At 34.6% G+C, this 20818-nt stretch overlaps 2 long non-coding RNA genes across 2 annotated transcripts; one reads left to right on the top strand and one right to left on the bottom strand.

Moving 5' to 3' along the window:
- Positions 1-1379: 1379 nt before the first annotated feature.
- LOC121757096 lies at positions 1380-4551 on the bottom strand. Its single transcript, XR_006041162.1, has 4 exons — positions 3099-4551; positions 2026-2091; positions 1669-1843; positions 1380-1521 (listed from the first exon to the last, which is right to left on the bottom strand). It is a non-coding gene; the product is annotated as an uncharacterized LOC121757096 (long non-coding RNA).
- Positions 2494-6456, top strand: LOC121757094. Its single transcript, XR_006041159.1, has 2 exons — positions 2494-2823; positions 5903-6456. It is a non-coding gene; the product is annotated as an uncharacterized LOC121757094 (long non-coding RNA).
- The last annotated feature ends 14362 nt before the right edge of the window (positions 6457-20818 follow it).

The following is a 20818-nucleotide window of genomic DNA, read 5'->3' as shown; positions in this document are numbered from 1 at the left end:
TTCTTACCATATGTACTTAGGGCAATCCTCTATATTAAGAGGATTGCTCCATTGATGGAATACACACAGAAAATAATCCCAAACATGTCTTCTTCCTCTTCCTCTCTAGGTTCTCAATTGTAATAGATTGAATATACGGCACATGATTAAATATAATGCAACTATTAGAATCGGTTCAATTAAGCCCCTGCATTATGAAATCTGAACAAACCTGTTTGCTCAAGTATCCGCTGTTTAGTCATTTTCCGCTTCTCCTTCTTGTTCTGTTGGATGTGTGTCCTGTTGTAATTCCATGGCTAACTCAAGGCCTTTAACAATATCGGCCATATCAGGCCTCTCTTGAGGCTGCAAATGTAAGCATCTGCCGCCGATTCCAACAAATGCTTCCAAACAAGCCGCTGAAATCTGCCCCATCAAGCTCTGGTCAATCAGCTCCTCCAGTTTAGGAGAATTAAATCTGTGGCGGTATACGCCGCGGTGGAGATGCTGGTGATTCTGACCGTTGACTATATAGAGATAAGCAAGAACAAGTAAAGAGAGTAGGACATCATCGTTATAGCTAGTGAGATTGAGCTTGTTTAGCATTTTGTTGTATCATTTAACTACTAGCAATTATATTTCCATGCAGTCCCATGAAATAAAAAAGACTACAAAGTTGTAGTCTTCGCAGTATTTGGAACAACTCAATGGCGCTATATAGAACAGTTATATTCGATAACAATTGTTTGACTTTGTGAAAAAAAGTATAGAGAGAAAGTGAGTAGAATGTGAGACTCATTTAAAGTATTGGTTTTATTGAATTGTGAGTGTAAAAAGTTAGTGGAACGTAGGGTACGCATATTAAAGTGGAATAAAGTAAATGATTCTATAAATTTGTGAATAACCTAAAATGACAAAATGGTTCTTTAAATGGTGGACAAAGGGAGTACCTTATGGGAAGATGACTCAACTACGAAGCAACTTCCGAAAATGAAAAAATGACTCAACTATAGTAGAAACGGAGGGAGTATTTTATTATAAAAACAACACGAGCAAAATGATTTAGTGGAATATGCTCCAAAATAAAAATTATGCTCCTTCTGTCCGTCATTTATAATCTCATTTTGACTCAGCTGGGTTTTAAAAAAAATTAATTTTTTGAAGAAAAATGAAAAAATGAGTTAGTGGAATGTGGACCCCCACTTGTCACGTTCGCATTTTACTAGTAAAACCCAGTTAACCGTGATTTAGGGTGGAAATTAAGAAACGTCCTATGGACAATTCATATGATTATGTAACATCTCAAATGGAATACTTGAATAGGAAACGCTCGAGCATAAAGATTCGAGTTAAGGTTCATACAATATTATTTATTATTTGTCAGAGTCATAAGAGGAAAGCAGGATTTGACTTGCTTAAATAGTACAGCGGAAACAGTTGAACGTGGTACTATGTACGAAGACATGAACCTCCGAGAATACTGTATAAACATAAGAGTAAGCCCCATTTGGATCAGCACCTTCCACTCTATCACAACCCAACCTGCATATTTAGAAATACATACTGGGCTTAGTACAAAGGTACTAAGTGAAAACATTGCCAAAATATATAATTAGAGATTTAAAATATTTTCAAGCCATAAATCACAATAATAATACTCAAAGGTTTTTCATAAAAGGCCGAGCTTACCCAATTCTCAAACTTAAAGGTTTGATTGCGCAATCTAAGTTCTTTGAGTAATTCGCCGTATCTGAAACATCTTTTGATGGAAAAGTGGCCACTTTCCACTGTCAACGGACCGACCAACCCTTTCGATGACACACAGTCCACGTGCACACTACTCCATGTAGGGACTCTCCTCTTGCTGGACCCGAATACGATTTATAAATTTTGGCATAGTACATTCGGTATAACCAAAACAGATAGGCATTACATCACATAAAATAATTCATTTATGGCAAGACAACATCATTTTCATAAATAAATATTATCTCAAATATACTTCATATACTTATCCACATTTGCATGTAGGATAGAAAAGTTCACCTCGTATGCTTCTAAACTCCGCAAAGCAATATTAACTCACTTGGATTTCAATTCCTTAAGCTGGACCTTGTCCAATAAAAGATAATAATGTATTTAGCTTTAAGGACGTAAATAAAAGCGAATGAAATGCACCTATGATGCATCCTATCATCTCGTTCTTTCAAACGCTACTTCTTTTGCTTTAATTAAATCAAGAGATATAATTCGTGGAAGGTAATTAATCAAGAGATTCATTAAAAAATCCAAAGATTTACTTGAATCATATTATGCAAACTCACTTATTTAAATTAGTCAAAAGAAACTTAAGCCCAAACAATTAATTAAAAGACATGGGCTCACATGCTATGTTATTCCAGCCCAAAATTTATATATTTGTAGTCCAATAAATAATTCATCCAAGCCCACTGCAAAATAGTTATATGAGTCCATCAACAAATAAAAGTAAAGAGCATGCTCTACAACTCACGCTTTCATCTTCTTATTTCTCATTTTCTCTCAACATATCCCCCTCTCTCACTCTTTCTCTTTCTCTTTCTTTCTTTTTATTTTTCGCCAAACAAGAGATAGCCTCGATTTTCTTCAGACCGGATGTCCAAACAATATCCGATCATCCCGAAGTTTTAACCAAAGGTGGAAAACTCATAAAGCATTATTCTTACTGAAGGAGATCAAATTTTAACGGTTAGATCTTCCATTATTAATCATGGAAGTAGATGTTACTTCCAACAGTAGCAGCGTCGATTTGTACCCGATCGGAGGTTCAAACATTGTCCTATCATTCTGAAATTTTAAAGGAAGGTACACAACTCATCTAACTTCAATTTCACCGAAGGAAATTAATTTTGAATGGTTCGATCTTCAGTTATTAATTTTTTAAAGGTGCTACCATTTTTAAGGTGTTTATTCCCAGATTGAAACATGTTAGGAGGTTTTCTAGTTTCTTGAATATGAAAAAAAATATGGCGTATTTGATAATAAGGATAGTGTGCTTAACTTTGATCTATGTTCTATAGGATTTTTCTACATGCTAAAAGATATGCTTGAACAAGAATGAATTTAGCTTGAACACATACCGAGAGAAAAAATGGCAAAACTTGATGAATTGGAAAAAGAATCCTTTTACTATCTGCACGGCTCCTTCTCCTTGTTTGTTTGAAAAAGAAGAGGTTTAAGTGGGTTGAAATATTCTGAGTGTGTAGCAACTTGGTGGAAGTATCTGCACGGCTCCTTCTCCTTGTTTGTTTGAAAAAGAAGAGGTTTAAGTGGGTTGAAATATTCTGAGTGTGTAGCAACTTGGTGGAAGATTCTGCTGGAGTTTGGTGCCCCTTCACAACGGAAGTTATGCATAAACAAATAAATCATGCATACAGATTTATTTGACTATTATGAGATCAATTACTCACATGTTAAACAATCAATTGCATGCTAGACATATAATTCACAAATAAGGAATCAAAACCCTAATTCATGATTCCTATGGTTTAGATTTACCGATCTGATTCTCTAAAGAATCATCGATTGTTTATGCCTTCTCCACGTGATATTCTTCATACTCAACCACGAACCATCTAATCTATATCCCGAACTCATATAATGACCTTTGGATGGGCAAAGCTTGTCAAAATAAAAAGGACTTGACTAGAAAAGAAGACATAATTTCAGTTTTGGAGAGAGCTAAAAAATCGTTCACTTCTAGACGATGAAATTTTGTGATTAAAATCCATTAAATTAGTCTTTTATTTAGTCTCCTTTATACAGAGTTATGATGGGCCATGAAAGAGCAGGTTTGTGCATGGTCGTGTGTTCAACTAGCTAAGAGGAAACCCAGATCTAGTCGAGTCGTTGGCACGAAAACCTAAAACATGTTCTCAAAACCTCAACCCACTTCTACTGGCTAGTATAATGGAGTAAACTGTCGAATCCCACAGAGATGGATGTATGCGTAATATGATTGCGATGATATTCTGGAAGCTTGGTTTGCTACCACGTTTGGGTTGAGTTTTAACTAGACGCAAAACTGAAAAAGAGACCTATACTATCCTAACCGGCGAGATGCTAGATTACAAAAAAACAAAAAATACGAACTTGTTATTTATATCCTTAATTCTTACTTAGGAGCATATTTATTTGTTCAAGATATTACTAGGTCTTTTGATCCAATGCAATAATTTTGTGTGTCTTTCTCAAGTGCACTTATACATATTCCTCTATCAAAATCCAATAGTCTTGATCATTCTGAATTTCCACTAATTGAAAGTAGAATACTTATAGCAACATAAGGTCATCCGCAACGCATCCCTTAACCGTCTCTTATCTCGTCCCGGAGAGACGAGACGGATAAGAGACGGCGTTGCAGCCTTTCGTGTCCATCCCGTCTCGGAGGGACAGCTCGTGAGACGTCTAGCCACGCGCATTAGCGACGTGGCGAGCTCCGGTTCGTCCGTGACGCCCACTTCGTTTTAATCCGAAAAAAATGTTTTTTTTTTGTTTTTTTTTCAAATTCAGGAAAAATTCAAAAATTTTAAAAATAATCCCAAAAAATATACTAGCCTTTTATAGGCGTTTTTTACAAATTTTTTATTTTATTTTTATTTTTTAAGCCTCCAATCACTTCTATAAATATCAAATCATTCCCACAAATTGATCCACCATAAAAAATATGTTTTTTTATTTAAATTATGTATTTTTAATTTTTTAGGATTTTATTAATGAGGTTTTTAATTTTTTTATAATTTTAAGTTATAATTTTATTTTATTTAATGCAGTGTGTTTTTATTAATTGAATTTGTTGGAAATAAAAATAAAAAATGAAATTGAATGAACAGTTAAGGGATGAGATGGTTAAGAGACGGATAAGAGATGGAGGGTTGTAGGTGTTGTCTCTTAGTTAAGAGATTGTGTAAAAAGTACAGTGGGACCCATGAATAGTTAAGAGATGAGACGGTTAAGAGACATATAAGAGACAGCGTTGCGGATGGCCTAAAGTTTCAATCATGTCGAATATAATTTCAAAACTTTAATTGTATAATCCCAATTTAACTTGGTATTATCCTTGTTATATAACTTGTGATGAAAATATATGTTTGAACATAATTGTTTCACCACAATGACTAGTTGAAAATTAGTCATTATGACAAAATAAAACTGAATAATTGCATCCTTTGTTTTATAGTCATAAACTCTAAGAGTTTATTGTTTAATCATTGTTGTGACTTCTAACTTGAAATACTTTCTTCGGAAAACCAAAGTATTTCTAATTTTAATAGTTAAATGGAAAACTTTTAATGTTATTAGAGTTTTGAAAGTTGTGTAAATCATCAGTCCTTTTATTATAGGGTGTGAGCCCTTTTAACTCTAACGAACATTATCTTAATACCATTTATGAATATTCTCTAAGACAAAAATTAGCTCCCACTTTTAAAAGTAGAAAAATGGAATTCTCAATATTCTTTAAGCAATTAAAACAAACTAAATATTGTTTTAGTTAAATTCATCCTAGTTTAATAAAATGAGCTATGAAACTCTTATTAAACTCTTAGAATTTAATTATTCCTTAAGAAAAAGGCTCCCACTATTTTAGATATCACTTTCACAAAAAAAAAATAAACACCTACTATTCAAATAGTTAACTCTGGCTTGAAGCATTAAAATAAATTTTAATGTGCACACTATATTTACAATACAAGACTTTCTAGTATTGAAATAAATACTTTTCTTGTGAATAGTTGAATTAATTTACTTGTCTTGTGATAAATTATAGTGATTATTTTTCTTTTAACAAATGTGACCAAATGAACATTTTATTTTGTTTTGAATCCATGCCGAACATTAAAGGTTTAATTGATTCATTGACAAAATATTGGTTCGATAACTAAAGGATCAAAATATTGGCCCGCTTCGGAAAGTAGAGCTGAAAGAAGAATACGCCCAACGATTAGTGTGCGCAGCGACAGCTCATGGATATACAGAAGCTACGGAATAATGGTCAGCGACCGCTGGACAATGTGCAGCTTCTTGCTGGGAAAAAGCAGTGCACAGAAATTGCCCTATTTTCTCTCCAAGACTTACCATACTATGCTGAAGATTTTCCATATTATTGCACACGACTTGGAGGCTATAAATACCCTCTCAAGCTTCAGCAAAGGAACCTTTTGCTGCATATTTTCTTAAGCATAATATTTGAGCCTTGAGAGTTCATTCCACTGTTCATCATTGTTTAAGCAGTTTGAAGCGTGGATTCAAGAGAAGGTCAAGGCTACAAGATCCAACATTTGGGTTCTATATTTTAGTTCTTATGTTTTCAGTGTTTTCCTAGAAACTATGAGTTTACATTATTTCATTATGAGTAGATAAATTCATAGAATTCTAGGGATATGTTAGTAACGATTTTGGTTTATACAGTTCCTATTTATTTAATATCCGTTTTGTTTATTACTTTGCTTCTATCCTAAATGGTGGATAATGTTTAATGTTTGAGTGACACATTCTATGATGATTTATTGACGTGCAACATAATCGAGAGAGGAGGTTTGCGTGTTAGAAGAGCTTAGTTGACTCTACAATTAATTCCCTGCAAAACGGTACTTTTAATTGAGAGTGAGAACAATAGGAGTATTAGGAGCCTTTAGGAGTTACAAATCTAGGATTGACGCTCCTAGTGCATGTGATCTACTTTGTGCTGCATGGACAATATTTATGGGACTCGTTCTAGTTGGAACTTGTAGAAACCATAACTTTGAAAGAACATTCCTGGAATTCTCTTATCTCATCAGTTTTATCTCTGCAAATTATCTGCAATTGTTTATTTGCTTTCGTTATTTTATAATATTTAATTTTCAAAACCAAAAAACTTTGTGTTTCCAAATAGTAGAATAAACTTAGTAGAAGATAGACAGTTTGTAATAGTTTCCTCGTGATCGATATCCGGTTTTGACCTTTGGCTATCCTATTACCTCTATTTTTTAAAAATAACAACTATTTCCATTTTGGGTCGTTCCGTAAAAATAGAAATTTTAGAATCATTCTATTTTAGAACATGGACCCCATAATCCACTAACTCTATTTTCACTACTTTTTCTCTTCCTCTCTCTTACTTTACTCATTTTTTTTTCTCTCTTACTTTATCAATTCTTCTCACTTACTTTACCAATTGTGCATTAAAACCTGTATCGTTTCAAATATTTATATTTTTCAAATACGGTGGTAGTATAAACTCTATATACTTGCATATTTTATTTAGTGCTATTAAAAAGTGCGTCAGTCGGTAACACGAACCTGGCAGCAGTGGTGCAGAGAATGATCGCGCGAAGAAAAGATACGGAAACGCAGGGATTCTAGATTTGATTAGACAAGGCTAGAAGAGGACGTTGATGTCAAATTTTGAAAGAGAATTAGGCGGAGGAAGTAAGAAATTGGGAGAGAGAGATGACTAGTAGCAGGGACGGAGGCGGCTCGATATCTTTGAACCCCATTTTGAGATTTCACGTTGGAGAGAAAGAGAGAGTTTGGTCATTTCCGTTTCAAACAAATTTTTATTGATTTGGAGTGATGAAGTATTAAGTCAATGATTTATTTTGGAGTAAATCATGGCCCGGATGGAATTAGAAGGAAAGAGGAATGTTTTGGGATGCGTTTTATTTTAACCTATGCCAAAAATTTAACTGAGGACATTTATCTGGACTGGTTAAAGATCTTCGAGACGAGATTTTTCATGCATGATTTTCAAGAACAAAACGAAAAGATGAATTAAGGAGTTAAAGCAAACGAGATGAACTTTCTTTTTAAATAAGGACTATGTCCTAAGATGTTTTGACGTGCAAATGATGTGAAATATGTTTGTCATATCATGCTTTTGTGATCTAGTGTACCTATCTGAAGTGGCTTTGTCATGTATGTTTATTCGAATTTGGGTCTGACTAGAAAGTAAGTCCCTACTCAGGCTAGTGCACCTAGTAAATCGGGCGAAATCTTTCGAGTCGACCAATCTTTCGAGTCGACCAGTCTAGTGACTTGGAATGTGGTCACATTCGTTGTCATGTATATTCAGATATAGTATGATGATGTTGATGTTGATGATGATGATGGATGATATGATGAAATGATTTAGTGTCTTGGGCTCCCTTAAAGTTAAAACTCTTAGGTCACTCGATGATAGCATGATAAATATTTTTATGAAAATGTACTTTCGGTATAAGTTCACTGAGTGCATCAAGTACTCAGCCCTGCATATGTTTTAACAATGAGCAGGTTGAGCGGCGACGATGATGGGTGGTATTGAGGAAAGTCAATGAAAATGTATGTCTTGTTTAGTATTCTAATGTGTCGTGTCTTTATATATGTCATCAATCGCTCTTGAACGCTTCCACTTGATAGTACTACTTCCGTCCCACAATAAGAGTCACATTTTGCCATTTCGGTTCGTCCGACAATAAGAGTCACATTTCACTTATATCATAAATGGTAAGTAGACCCCACATTCCACCAACTTATTCCACTTACATTTTATATAAAATTAATATATCTAAGTGGGACACATAATCCACTAACTTATTTAACCCACTTTTCTTACATTTCTTAAAACTCGTGTCCACATCAAATGTAACTCTTATTGTGGGACGGAGGTAGTATTTCTTTTGAGTTCACGTAATGTTTGGATATTATTTCGAATTATATGTTGTTGAAATGATACTTTGATTTATTCAAGTTACTTCTATTATTTCGAGCTAGCCATGGACGAGAGGTATCATTTTCACTTTTCTTCTCAGCTTTTTTAATCCAGTCCTAGTCATAATAACCGAGCTTTCTATCCTTAGAAAGTGCGATAGTGACAATGAATATACAATAGTAATACCTTCAACCTTGCTTCTTCTACCATTTAACAAATTCTTATGTCGACAAATGAGATTGGACTTTGCAAAATAAATTATAGAGTAAAGGCCCAATTTGGTCCTTAACATATTGCAATTTATTGATTTTGGTCCAAAACATTATCTTTTGAATTATTCGGTCCCTCACAAATAAAAACAGGTCACATTTGGTCTGAATTTGACGGAACCGTTAAAAGTTAACATGTGACGCCCCAGAAATTTCGCGCTAGGATTTGAAGCATAATTTCTTTTTCTATGGAAATGAAGGAAATATTTTGGGTTGGAGATAATAATTATCGACATGGAGCTCAATGGATTTTTTTTCTAGCAAGCAACTAGTTGAATTCAATTTCAAAGGACGACTTAAGTAACATCTCATTTTATCACGTTGGACAAAGTACTAGGAATTTGTTTGAATCAAGATATCACCGTGGAACAACTGTTACGATTTGGAATATTAAAGATAAAAGGCTTTACTTTTGGGAAGAAAGTAGCAAAGAATTTCAAGGAAAATACTAAAAATATATGTACAATGTTTGTCACCTTCAGAAAGTACTACAATACATATGCATGAGAATATGTGAATATGGGAGTACATGCTACTTTTGTGTATGAAATATAGAAGCTACATTTCATCAAAAAGGAAATGTGGAAGCCAAATGCACAAAGGTGCAAGTCTACCTTCCACAAGTAGTATGATACTTGTCCTATGTGAGGATTAAATGGAAATAGTACAACTTCTTTACAAAGGTCACTCTACATCATCAAACCAAAGTGAGCAGGAGACGACTACAAGATCCCCAAATCTTCCTTGAGACTCCTTCTACACATATCTCGATTCTTAATCCCCACTCTATGCCAAGGGGTCAAATTGTAGTCTCCTAGAGATAGCATGAGTTGTCCTATGGAAATTCTAAAAATGGTTAGATTCCTCCATCAACAAAACCCAAGGAAAAAGTTTATTCATAAAAATGGAAAAGCATGAAATAAATCTTTAAGAAAGTATCTTCTCCAAGCTTAGGAAGAAACTAAGTGGCATAAGAGAAATGAGCTCATCAGGAGATCAAAAAGTGGAAACATGACAAAATAGAGAGTGAGATCAGCCATGGGCCACTCTTCCAAAAATTTAACCAATTTAGGTATGGGAGCCTATTAAGAAAATACGAAAGGGGAGGCAACCCCTAACTGGATTTGGAGAATCCAGCTTCCAAGGATCAACCCTCACTAGCCAAGGACTCGGCTATTAATACCACCCATCACCACCCTGTTCCTCCCACATTTCGACTCCCAAAGGTTCAAGGAACAAAGGAGCAACAAGGGAGGAAGGAGAGGCAGCGAGATAGGAGCAGCCCCGCAACCGAAAGGAATCACCGAGCAAGGTAATTACCTCAACACCCCATTTTGCATCATGTGTAAAACAACCACAAGTAGTAGCCAAGAACTTAGAATTTTCCGTAGGAATCTCATTTCATAGCAACATTAAAAATGACTCAGTGATTAAGAACCAAGCTTGTTATATGGCAAAATAGGCTGCTTGAATCAAATAGTAGGAACCCAACAATAAATAAGGGCTCAAACCACCACAGTAGAATTCATATGCAATAAGGCATCATTTGTTCCTCCTCAAATAGACTACTGCTCCAAAAGAACTTAAAACTTAACAGAACAAGTAAAGTGGAAGTGGGGGAAAGGACTTAGCTTAGGAGACAGAGGATGCCGGGCGATGGACTGTCCGGCGACAAGGTTGCTGTCATGACAGTGGTGGCGGCGGAGCTCGAAATGTGTGGCCGGAGGAAAATACGGCAGCCATTGGTGACGGAGGTTCACTGAGGAGGCGACACCTCCATTCGTGGGCAGACAAAACGGCAGAGCGCGCACCAGCGCTGGATGGAGGGAGACGGCGTGAATCACCGGTGAGAGGCGCTGCTGGAGCAGCAGCGTACCGGTGGCGCAAGGGCGACGGCAATTTCGCCGGTGAGAAGGGGAGAGTGTCGCTGCTGCTATGTCTTTCAATTTAGGGATTTGGAAATGTAAGGGAAATTGGAGAATTGGAGTGAAGAGGAAACGGTGGAGAAAGGAGGCAGAGACGACAACGTAGAGGACGGATAGATCACCAGCGCCGAAGATGAGAGTGCGAGAGAGATGGGAGTAGATTGGAACTGCCGCTGTTCTCGTTAAATTTGAAAATCTCTAATTTGGAAATTTGGAGAAAGTACTGATAAGGGAGAAGAGACCGATGGGGAGTATATGATTGGGTTGACTTCAATTTTAATTATTTGAGAGATGGAATAAATGAGATAAATGGAGTGATGAGATACTACTATAAAATTAGTAGGCCAAGAGATTAATTGTTGGGCCTAGATTTTAAATATTGTTGGATTGAAATTAATTTAAGAATCGAGTTGGAGCTTGATTAATTAATTCCCGAAGATGAAAGTGATGAAGTGGGAGACGCGAAAGCCGACCGGATTTTCGCCATGGGCGGCCTTAAGAAAATTCAAGGAAAAGAATTGGAAAGGATTTTCCAAGAATCCCTATTTTTTTAATAAGTGCCCAAGTAATTATTTTCAAGGAAATAAAATTTCTCCGGATTTAATTAAAGTAAATAATTAAATTCTGCAGAGTAGTGAAGGCGAGGTAGGATTAAGAAAATCCTATAAGCCGAGACTAAGATATAGGTGCTACCCAAAAGGATGCATGCATTCTTTTCTCAAGAGAAATAGTTCAAGTACTAATTAGCACGTTATGCTGTTTTTGTTAAAAAGGCTATTTTTGGCTGGGAGGCCGACGAGAGAATTTTAATTGAGGAGTAAACGTATCAGGTGGTGTAATGCCCCAAAATCCACCTTAGACGGAAAAGTGAATTTATGGTGCTGTAAATCGCCGAAATTAGGGTTTTTGGCGAATAATTCAAAATAAATAACAAAATAAATTTTGATAATTCAATAAATCATGGAATAGTGAAATATAAGTCTTAAATAATTGTTAGAAAAGATATGTGAGCAAAGAATTAAATTTTAGAGAGTTCTGGTACGTTCTTGAGAAATGTCGTCGATTAAGGCTGTTCGATGATTAAATTGGAAAATTTGTTAGGGTTTGTGTAGTATCCTGGATGGTAGGGCTTATCAAAATGTCTAGATATGTGAAGCGAATTAGTAGTTAAGTCGGACCCTTTGGTAGAAAATTTAGACGAGAAGTCGTTCAACCGATTATCAACGATTTTCGTTGCCCGCGTAAAATTCGTAAATCAAAATTTCAGGCTAATAATTTTATAAATTATGGGAAATGAACTAAAATGTATGTAAATAATATGAGGAGTTGATTTGGGAATTTTGAGGGTAATTGGGATTTTTATCACCGATTATTTCGGTTTTTCGCAAAATCGATCGGCAAAACATTTGAGGTTTCGGACGAGAATAATTTTACATTAAACTAGTATTAAAATGATACGAGAAGGTAAAAAGAAACATTGTAAATGAATTTATTTGATGGGGAAATAAAATGTTACAAGATAAAGTATTTTAACTTCATTGTAAATGAATTTATTTGATGGGGAAATAAAATGTTACAAGATAAAGTATTTTAACTTAATTAATATTAAATAAAAGTTAGGCATAATTTAAATAAGGAACCTTCTAGACAATTGGAGTCATTTCTAGCACCTCCAACCTCATTTCTTCTTCAAAAATTTCGTGCTCCTCCATAGCCATAGACATCTCAAGCTTTTATTGCAAATTCGAGCCCCGTTTTTCAACATATCGGACGTACAATCGCGTAAACCCCAATAAATCAAGGTGAATAGATCTATAGTAAGAAGATCACTAAGGAATGGACTTAAAAGGTAGTGAAGCGTCGAAAGGTGATAAATGCTTATGTTCATAAGCCTACGAGGTAGCGTATCCTCTCTATGGTTTTTAATTCCTTTGGTTGAGATGGTGTGTGCTAAAATGTGATTATATGTGAGATGTTAATTAAATAATGTGCTTAAATATGCTTATGATTTAATATGTGGATTATTATGATACTTATTCATTTTGATATGAATGATCTGCGGAAAAATGGTACGAATATGAATAAAAGACATTGGATATGATATGCAATGAAATGTAATAAATTATGAAGATCTGAATAATGTGAAATATGTCTGAATAGATTATGAAAAGATATCTGAATGTATATGTAAAAGAAGTTATCTGATAAGTAGAGCCTGAATAAAATGAAACAAGAGAATATTATATAAAGGTTATAAAAGCATATACTAAAAGTTTAGAATGTATGTGAATTCGATAAGAACGATTATCTGAAGTGATATTTGGAAATGGAATAAACGTGAAAAAAATAGATTTGAAAGAAGAATATGAAATAAAACGTCTCGTTTGCTTGGTCATATGTGTTGGGTACAATTGGCATGCCATAGGACAGCAGCGCTGCATTATCTGTGATCACTCGTCTTTTGGATAACCGAAGCGATGATCGTTTGTTATCTAATGGGCCCCTATCTAATCTGTCTGATCTGCACCCTCATGACTGGTCTGATTATCTGTCTGCACCCTAATGGGTGGTCTGAATTATCTGTCTGCCCTATGGGTAGTCTGTGCGGAGTTCTCTTGAGGACAAAATCCGCGTCTGCATCTGATTTTGTTTCTGATCTGGTCCGTGTACCCTACCTGAAACCAAGTAGATATTGGGGCTATACGATAAGATAATATAAAATAATATCTGATGACTTCTGAATAAGAATCTGTAATCTGTTACGTAAAAAATAATATCTGATGACTGGTGAATAAAGTTCTGTGATATGTGATATATAATAAGATAAGATGAAATAATATTTGATGACTTCTGAATAAAGAATCTGTAATCTGTGATCGATGATATATAATATGATAAGATAAAATAATATCTGATGACTTCTGAATAAAGGATCTGTAATTTGTGATCTGTGATATATAATAAGATAAGATAAAATAATATCTGATGATTTGTGAATAATAATCTGTGATGGATAAAATAATATCTGATGACTGGGGAATAAGGATCTATGATATGTGATATGTAATTTGTGAAATATGATATATGATATGATTGTTGATCGGACCTCATGCGGAAGAAATGATATATTATGTTGATCGGTCCCCGCTCGGGGTAATTAACACGGAAAAATAGTATATGAAAATAAATGGTAAAAGGAGAAAAATGTGATACGAAATAATATATGATGATATGTAAAATATCTGAAGAGACATAAGTAAGAATATACGAAAAAGTTATATGACGAAAATACAGATAAGTTTGATGTAGTGAGATTGTAAGTAATTTTTTGGAAATTTGTGAAATTAAAATGAAAACCAGCAAAAGATTAAAAAGGAAATAATGTAGTTACTATTGTCTTTACTGAGAGGGTTGGATTCTTTAGTTTGGATATTGCTACTGGGCTTGCGAGCCTACTCCCCTTCCTTTTTCCCCCTGCAGGTTAGAGTTGATATTATGTCAGTCGTGTTGAGCAGATTTGCATCTTTCGCGAGTCACTGGTGGTCAACTTGGTTTAGTAGTCGTGGCATGTTGTGTAATAGTTTAATCTTTAATCTTCCTTTGGATAAATGTTAAGTTTTTAAATGTAATAGATTTTAATTGTGCTTTTAAGCTAAAAATAAAAAGGAAAAATTTCAGCACTGGTTTTCGATACTGAAACGTGACATCACTACAATTCAATGACAAGAGTAATGTTTTTGTCAAATTTTTTCATAACTCGAAATGTAGGACTCGAACGAATTCTTACTACCACCTCCCTGAGCTATGATTATAAGCAATAATAGATGAGTTAGTAAGAAAGGACGTGATGTGCGGTGATGCGGCATAACACCTAAGAAGGACCAACGCCCGGTGCAGAAAGCATGAGAGGGCAGAGGTCGAGGAAGAGAGAATGAGGAACGGTGCTATAAGGGAATAGCACAAGGTAGATCCTCGCCCAACCGAATTTTTCGCCAAACAAGATATCGCCTCGATTTTCTTCAGACCAGTTGTCCAAACAATATCCGATCATCCCGAAGTTTTAACCGAAGGTGGAAAACTCATAAAGCATTATTCTTACTGAAGGAGATCAAATTTTAACGGTTAGATCTTCCATTATTAATCATGGAAGTAGATGTTATTTCCAACAGTAGCAGCGTCGATTTGTACCCGATCGGAGGTACAAACATTGTCCTATCATTCTGAAATTTTAAAGGAAGGTACACAACTCATCTAACTTCAATTTCACCAAAGGAAATTAATTTTGAATGGTTCGATCTTCAGTTATTAATTTTTTAAAGGTGCTACCATTTTTAAGGTGTTTATTCCCAGATTGAAACATGTTAGGAGGTTTTCTAGTTTCTTGAATATGAAAATAAATATGGCGTATTTGATAATAAGGATACTGTGCTTAACTTTGATCTATGTTCTATAGGATTTTTCTACATGCTAAAAGATATGCTTGAACAAGAATGAATTTAGCTTGAACACATACCGAGAGAAAAAAAATGGCAAAACTTGATGAATTGGAAAAAGAATCCTTTTACTATCTGCACGGCTCCTTCTCCTTGTTTGTTTGAAAAAGAAGAGGTTTAAGTGGGTTGAAATATTCTGAGTGTGTAGCAACTTGGTGGAAGATTCTGCTGGGATTTGGTGCCCCTTCACAACGGAAGTTATGCATAAACAAATAAATCATGCATACAGATTTATTTGACTGATTATGAGATCAATTACTCACATGTTAAACAATCAATTGCATGGTAGACATATAATTCACAAATAAGGAATCAAAACCCTAATTCATGATTCCAATGGTTTAGAATTACCGATCTGATTCTCTAAAGAATCATCGATTGTTTGTGCCTTCTCCACGTGATATTCTTCATACTCAACCACGAACCTTCTAATCTATATCCCGAACTCATATAATGACCTTTGGATGGGCAAAGTTTGTCAAAATCAAAGGACTTGACTAGAAAAGAAGACAGAATTTCAGTTTTGGAAAGAGCTAAAAAATCGTTCACTTCTAGAAGATGCTAGATTACAAAAAAACGAAAAAATACGAACTTGTTATTTGTATCCTTAATTCTTACTTAGGAGCATATTTATTTGTTGAAGATATTACTAGGTCTTTTGATCCAGTGCAATAATTTTGTGTGTCTTTCTCAAGTGCACTTATACATATTCCTCTATCAAAATCCAATAGTCTTTGATCATTCTGAATTTCCACTAATTGAAAGTAGAATACTTATAGCAACATAAGGTCATCCGCAACGCATCCCTTAACCGTCTCTTATCTCGTCCCGGAGAGACGAGACGGATAAGAGACGGCGTTGTAGCCTTCCGTCTCCATCCCGTCTCGGAGGGACAGCTCGCGAGACGTCTCTAGAGACGGCGTTGCACTTATACATATTCCTCTATCAAAATCCAATAGTTTTTTGTTTTTTTTTTTTACAAATTCAGGAAAAATTCAAAAATTTTAACAATAATCCCAAAAATATACTAGCCGTTTATAGGTATTTTTTGCAAATTTTTTATTTTATTTTTATTTTTTAAGCCTCCAATCACTTCTATAAATATCAAATCATTCCCACAAATTAATCCACCATAAAAAATATGTTTTTTTTATTTAAATTATGTATTTTTAATTTTTTTAGGATTTTATTAATGATGTTTTTAATTTTTTTAGAATTTTAAGTTGTAATTTTATTTTATTTTATTTAATGAAGTGTGTTTTTATTAATTGAATTTGTTGGAAATAAAAATAAAAAATGAAATTGAATGAATAGTTAAGGGATGAGATGGTTAAGAGACGGATAAGAGATGGAGGGTTGTAGGTGTTGTCTCTTAGTTAAGAGATGGAGTAAAAAGTACAGTGGGGCCCATGAATAGTTAAGAGATGAGACGGTTAAGAGACAGACAAGAGACATCGTTGCGGATGGCCTAAAGTTTCAATCATGTCGAATATGATTTCAAAACTTTAATTGTATAATCCCAATTTAACTTGGTATTATCCTTGTTACATAACTTGTGATGAAAATATATGTTTGAACATAATTGTTTCACCACAAAGACTAGTTGAAAATTAGTCCTTATGACAAAATAAAACTGAATAATTGCATCTTTGTTTTATAGTCATAAACTCTAAGAGTTTATTGTTTAATCATTGTTGTGACTTCTAACTTGAAATACTTTCTTCGGAAAACCAAAGTATTTCTAATTTTAATAGTTAAATGGAAAACTTTTAATGTTATTAGAGTTTTGAAAGTTGTGTAAATCATCACTCCTTTTATTATAGGGCGTGAGCCCTTTTAACTCTAACGAATATTATCTTAATACCATTTATGAATATTCTATGAGCCAAAATTTAGCTCCCACTTTTAAAAGTAGAAAAATGGAATTCTCAATATTCTTTAAGCAATTAAAACAAACTAAATATTGCTTTAGTTAAATTCATCCTAGTTTAATATAATTAGCTATGAAACTCTTATTAAACTCTTAGAATTTAATTATTCCTTAAGAAAAAGGCTCCCACTATTTTAGATATCACTTTCACAAAAATTAAATAAACACCTACTATTCAAATAGTTAACTCTGGCTTGAAGCATTAAAATAAATTTTAATGTGCATACTATATTTACTATATAAGACTTTCTAGTATTAAAATAAATAATTTTCTTGTGAATAGTTGAATTAATTTACTTGTCTTGTGATCAATTATAGTGATTATTTTTCTTTTATCCTTATTTGAACAAATGTGACCAAATGAACATTTTATTTTGTTTTGAATCCATGTCGAACTTTAAAGGTTTAATAGATTCATTGACAAAATATTGGTTCGATAACTAAAGGATCAAAATATTGGCCCGCTTCGGAAAGTAGAGCTGAAAGAAGAACACGCCCAACGATTAGTGTGCGCAGCGACTGCTCATGGATATACAGAAGCTACGGAATAATGGTCAGCGACCGCTGGACAAAGTGCAGCTTCTTGCTGGGAAAAAGCAGTGCACAGAAATTGCCCTATTTTCTCTCCAAGACTTACCATACTATGCTGAAGATTTTCCATATTATTGCACACGACTTGGAGGCTATAAATACTCTCTCAAGCTTCAGCAAAGGAACCTTTTGCTGCATATTTTCTTGAGCATAATATTTGAGCCTTGAGTGTTCATTCCACTGTTCATCATTGTTTAAGCAGTTTGAAGCGTGGATTCAAGAGAAAGTCAAGGCTACAAGATCCAACATTTGGGTTCTATATTTTAGTTCTTATGTTTTCAGTGTTTTCCTAGAAACTATGAGTTTACATTTTTTCATTATGAGTAGATAAATTCATAGAATTCTAGGGATATGTTAGTAACGATTTTGGTTTATACAGTTCCTATTTATTTAATATCTGTTTTGTTCATTACTTTGCTTCTATCCCAAGTGTTGGATAATGCTTCATGTTTGAGTGACACATTCTATGATGATTTATTGACGTGCAACATAATCGAGAGAGGAGGTTTGCGTGTTAGAAGAGCTTAGTTGACTCTATAATTAATTCCCCGCAAAACAGTATTTTTAATTGAGAGTGAGAACAATAGCAGTATTTGGAGCCTTTAGGAGTTACAAATCTAGGATTGACGCTCCTAGTGCATGTGATCTACTTTGTGCTGCATGGACAATATTTATGGGACTCGTTCTAGTTGGAACTTGTATAAACAATAACTTTGAAAGAACATTCCTGGAATTCTCTTATCTCATCAGTTTTATCTCTGCAAATTATCTGCAATTGTTTATTTGCTTTCGTTATTTTATAATATTTAATTTTCAAAACCAAAAAACTTTGTGTTTCCAAATAGTAGAATAAGCTTAGTAGAAGATAGACGGTTTGTAATAGTTTCCTCGTGATCAATATCCGGTACTGACCTTTGGCTATCCTATACTACCTCTATTTTTTTAAAATAACAACTATTTCCATTTTGGGTCGTACCGTAAAAATAGAAACTTTAGAATCATTCTATTTTAGAACATGGACCCCATAATCCACTAACTCTATTTTCACTACTTTTTTTCTTCCTCTCTCTTGCTTTACTCATTTTTTTTCTCTCTTACTTTACCAATTGTGCATTAAAACCTGTATCGTTTCAAATATTTATATTTTTCAAATACGGTGGTAGTATAAACTCTATATACTTGCATGTTTTATTTAGTGCTATTAAAAAATGCGTCGGTCGGTAACACGAACCTGGCAGCAGTGGTGCAGAGAATGATCGCGCTAAGAAAAGATACGAAAACGCAGGGATTCTAGATTTTATTAGACAAGGCTAGAAGAGGGACGTTGATGTCAAATATTGAAAGAGAATTAGGCGGAGGAAGTAAGAAATTGGGAGAGAGAGATGACTAGTAGCAAGGACGGCGGCGACTCGATATCTTTGAACCCCATTTTGAGATTTCACGTTGGAGAGAAAGAGAGAGTTTGGTCATTTCCGTTTCAAACAAATTTTTTATTGATTTTGGAGTTTGGTCATATAATTTCTTTTTCTATGGAAATGAAGGAAATATTTTGGGTTGGAGATAATTATTATCGACATGGAGCTCAATGGATTTTTTTTCTAGCAAGCAACTAGTTGAATTCAATTTCAAAGGATGACTTAAGTAGCATCTCATTTTATCACGTTGGACAAAGTACTGAGAATTTGTTTGAATCAAGATATCACCGTGGAAAATACAACCGTTATGATTTGGAATATTAAAGATAAAAGGCTTCACTTTTGGGAAGAAAGTAGCAAAGAATTTCAAGGAAAATACTAAAAATATATGTACAATGTTTGTCACCTTCAGAAAGTACTACAATACATATGCGTGAGAATATGTGAAGATTGGAGTACATGGTACTTTTGTGTATGAAATTTAGAAGCTACATTTCATCAAAAAGGAAATGTGGAAGCCAAATGCACAAAGGTGCAAGTCTACCTTCCACAAGTAGTATGATACTTGTCCTATGTGAGGATTAAATGGAAATAGTACAACTTCGTTACAAAGGTCACTCTACATCATCAAACCAAAGTGAACAAGGAGACGACTACAAGATCCCCAAATCTTCCTTGAGACTCCTTCTACACATATCTCTATTCTTGACCCGCACTCCATGCCAAGGGGTCAATAGTCTCCTAGAGATAGCATGAGTTGTCCTAAGGAAATTCCAAAAATGGTTAGATTCCTCCATCAACAAAACCCAAGGAAAAAGTTTATTCATGAAAATGGAAAAGCAAGAAATAAATCTTTAAGAAAGTATCTTCTCCAAGCTTAGGAAGAAACTAAGTGGCATAAGAGAAATGAGCTCATCAAGAGATCAAAAAGGGGAAACATGACAAAATAGAGAGTGAGATCAGCCATGGGCCACTCGCCCAAAAATTTCACCAATTTAGGTATGGAAGCCTATTAAGAAAATATGAAAGGGGAGGCAACCCCTAACTGGATTTGGAGAATCCAGCTTCCGAGGATCAACCCTCACTAGCCAAGGACTCGGCTATAAATACCACCCATCCCCACCCTCTTCCTCCCACTTTTCGACTCCCAAAGGTTCAGGGAACAAAGGAGCAGCAAGGGAGGAAGGAGAGGCAGCGAGATAGGAGCAGCCCCGCAACCGAAAGGAATCACCGAGCAAGGTAATTACCTCAACACCCCATTTTGCATCATGTGTAAAACAACCACAAGTAGTAGCCAAGAGCTTAGAATTTTTTGTAGGAATATCATCTCATAGCAACAATAAAAATGACTCAGTGATTAAGAACCAAGCTTGTTACATGGAAAAATAGGCTGCTTGAATCAAATAGTAGGAACCCAACAATAAATATGGACTCAAACCACCACAGTAGAATTCATATGCAATATGGCATCATTTGTTCCTCCTCAAATGGACTACTGCTCCAAAA

Source organism: Salvia splendens, chromosome 12 (genome assembly GCF_004379255.2).
Source record: "Salvia splendens isolate huo1 chromosome 12, SspV2, whole genome shotgun sequence".
Taxonomy (NCBI): domain Eukaryota; kingdom Viridiplantae; phylum Streptophyta; class Magnoliopsida; order Lamiales; family Lamiaceae; genus Salvia; species Salvia splendens.
Note: the sequence above shows the minus strand (reverse complement) of the source record. Positions and strands in the feature narration are given on the sequence as shown.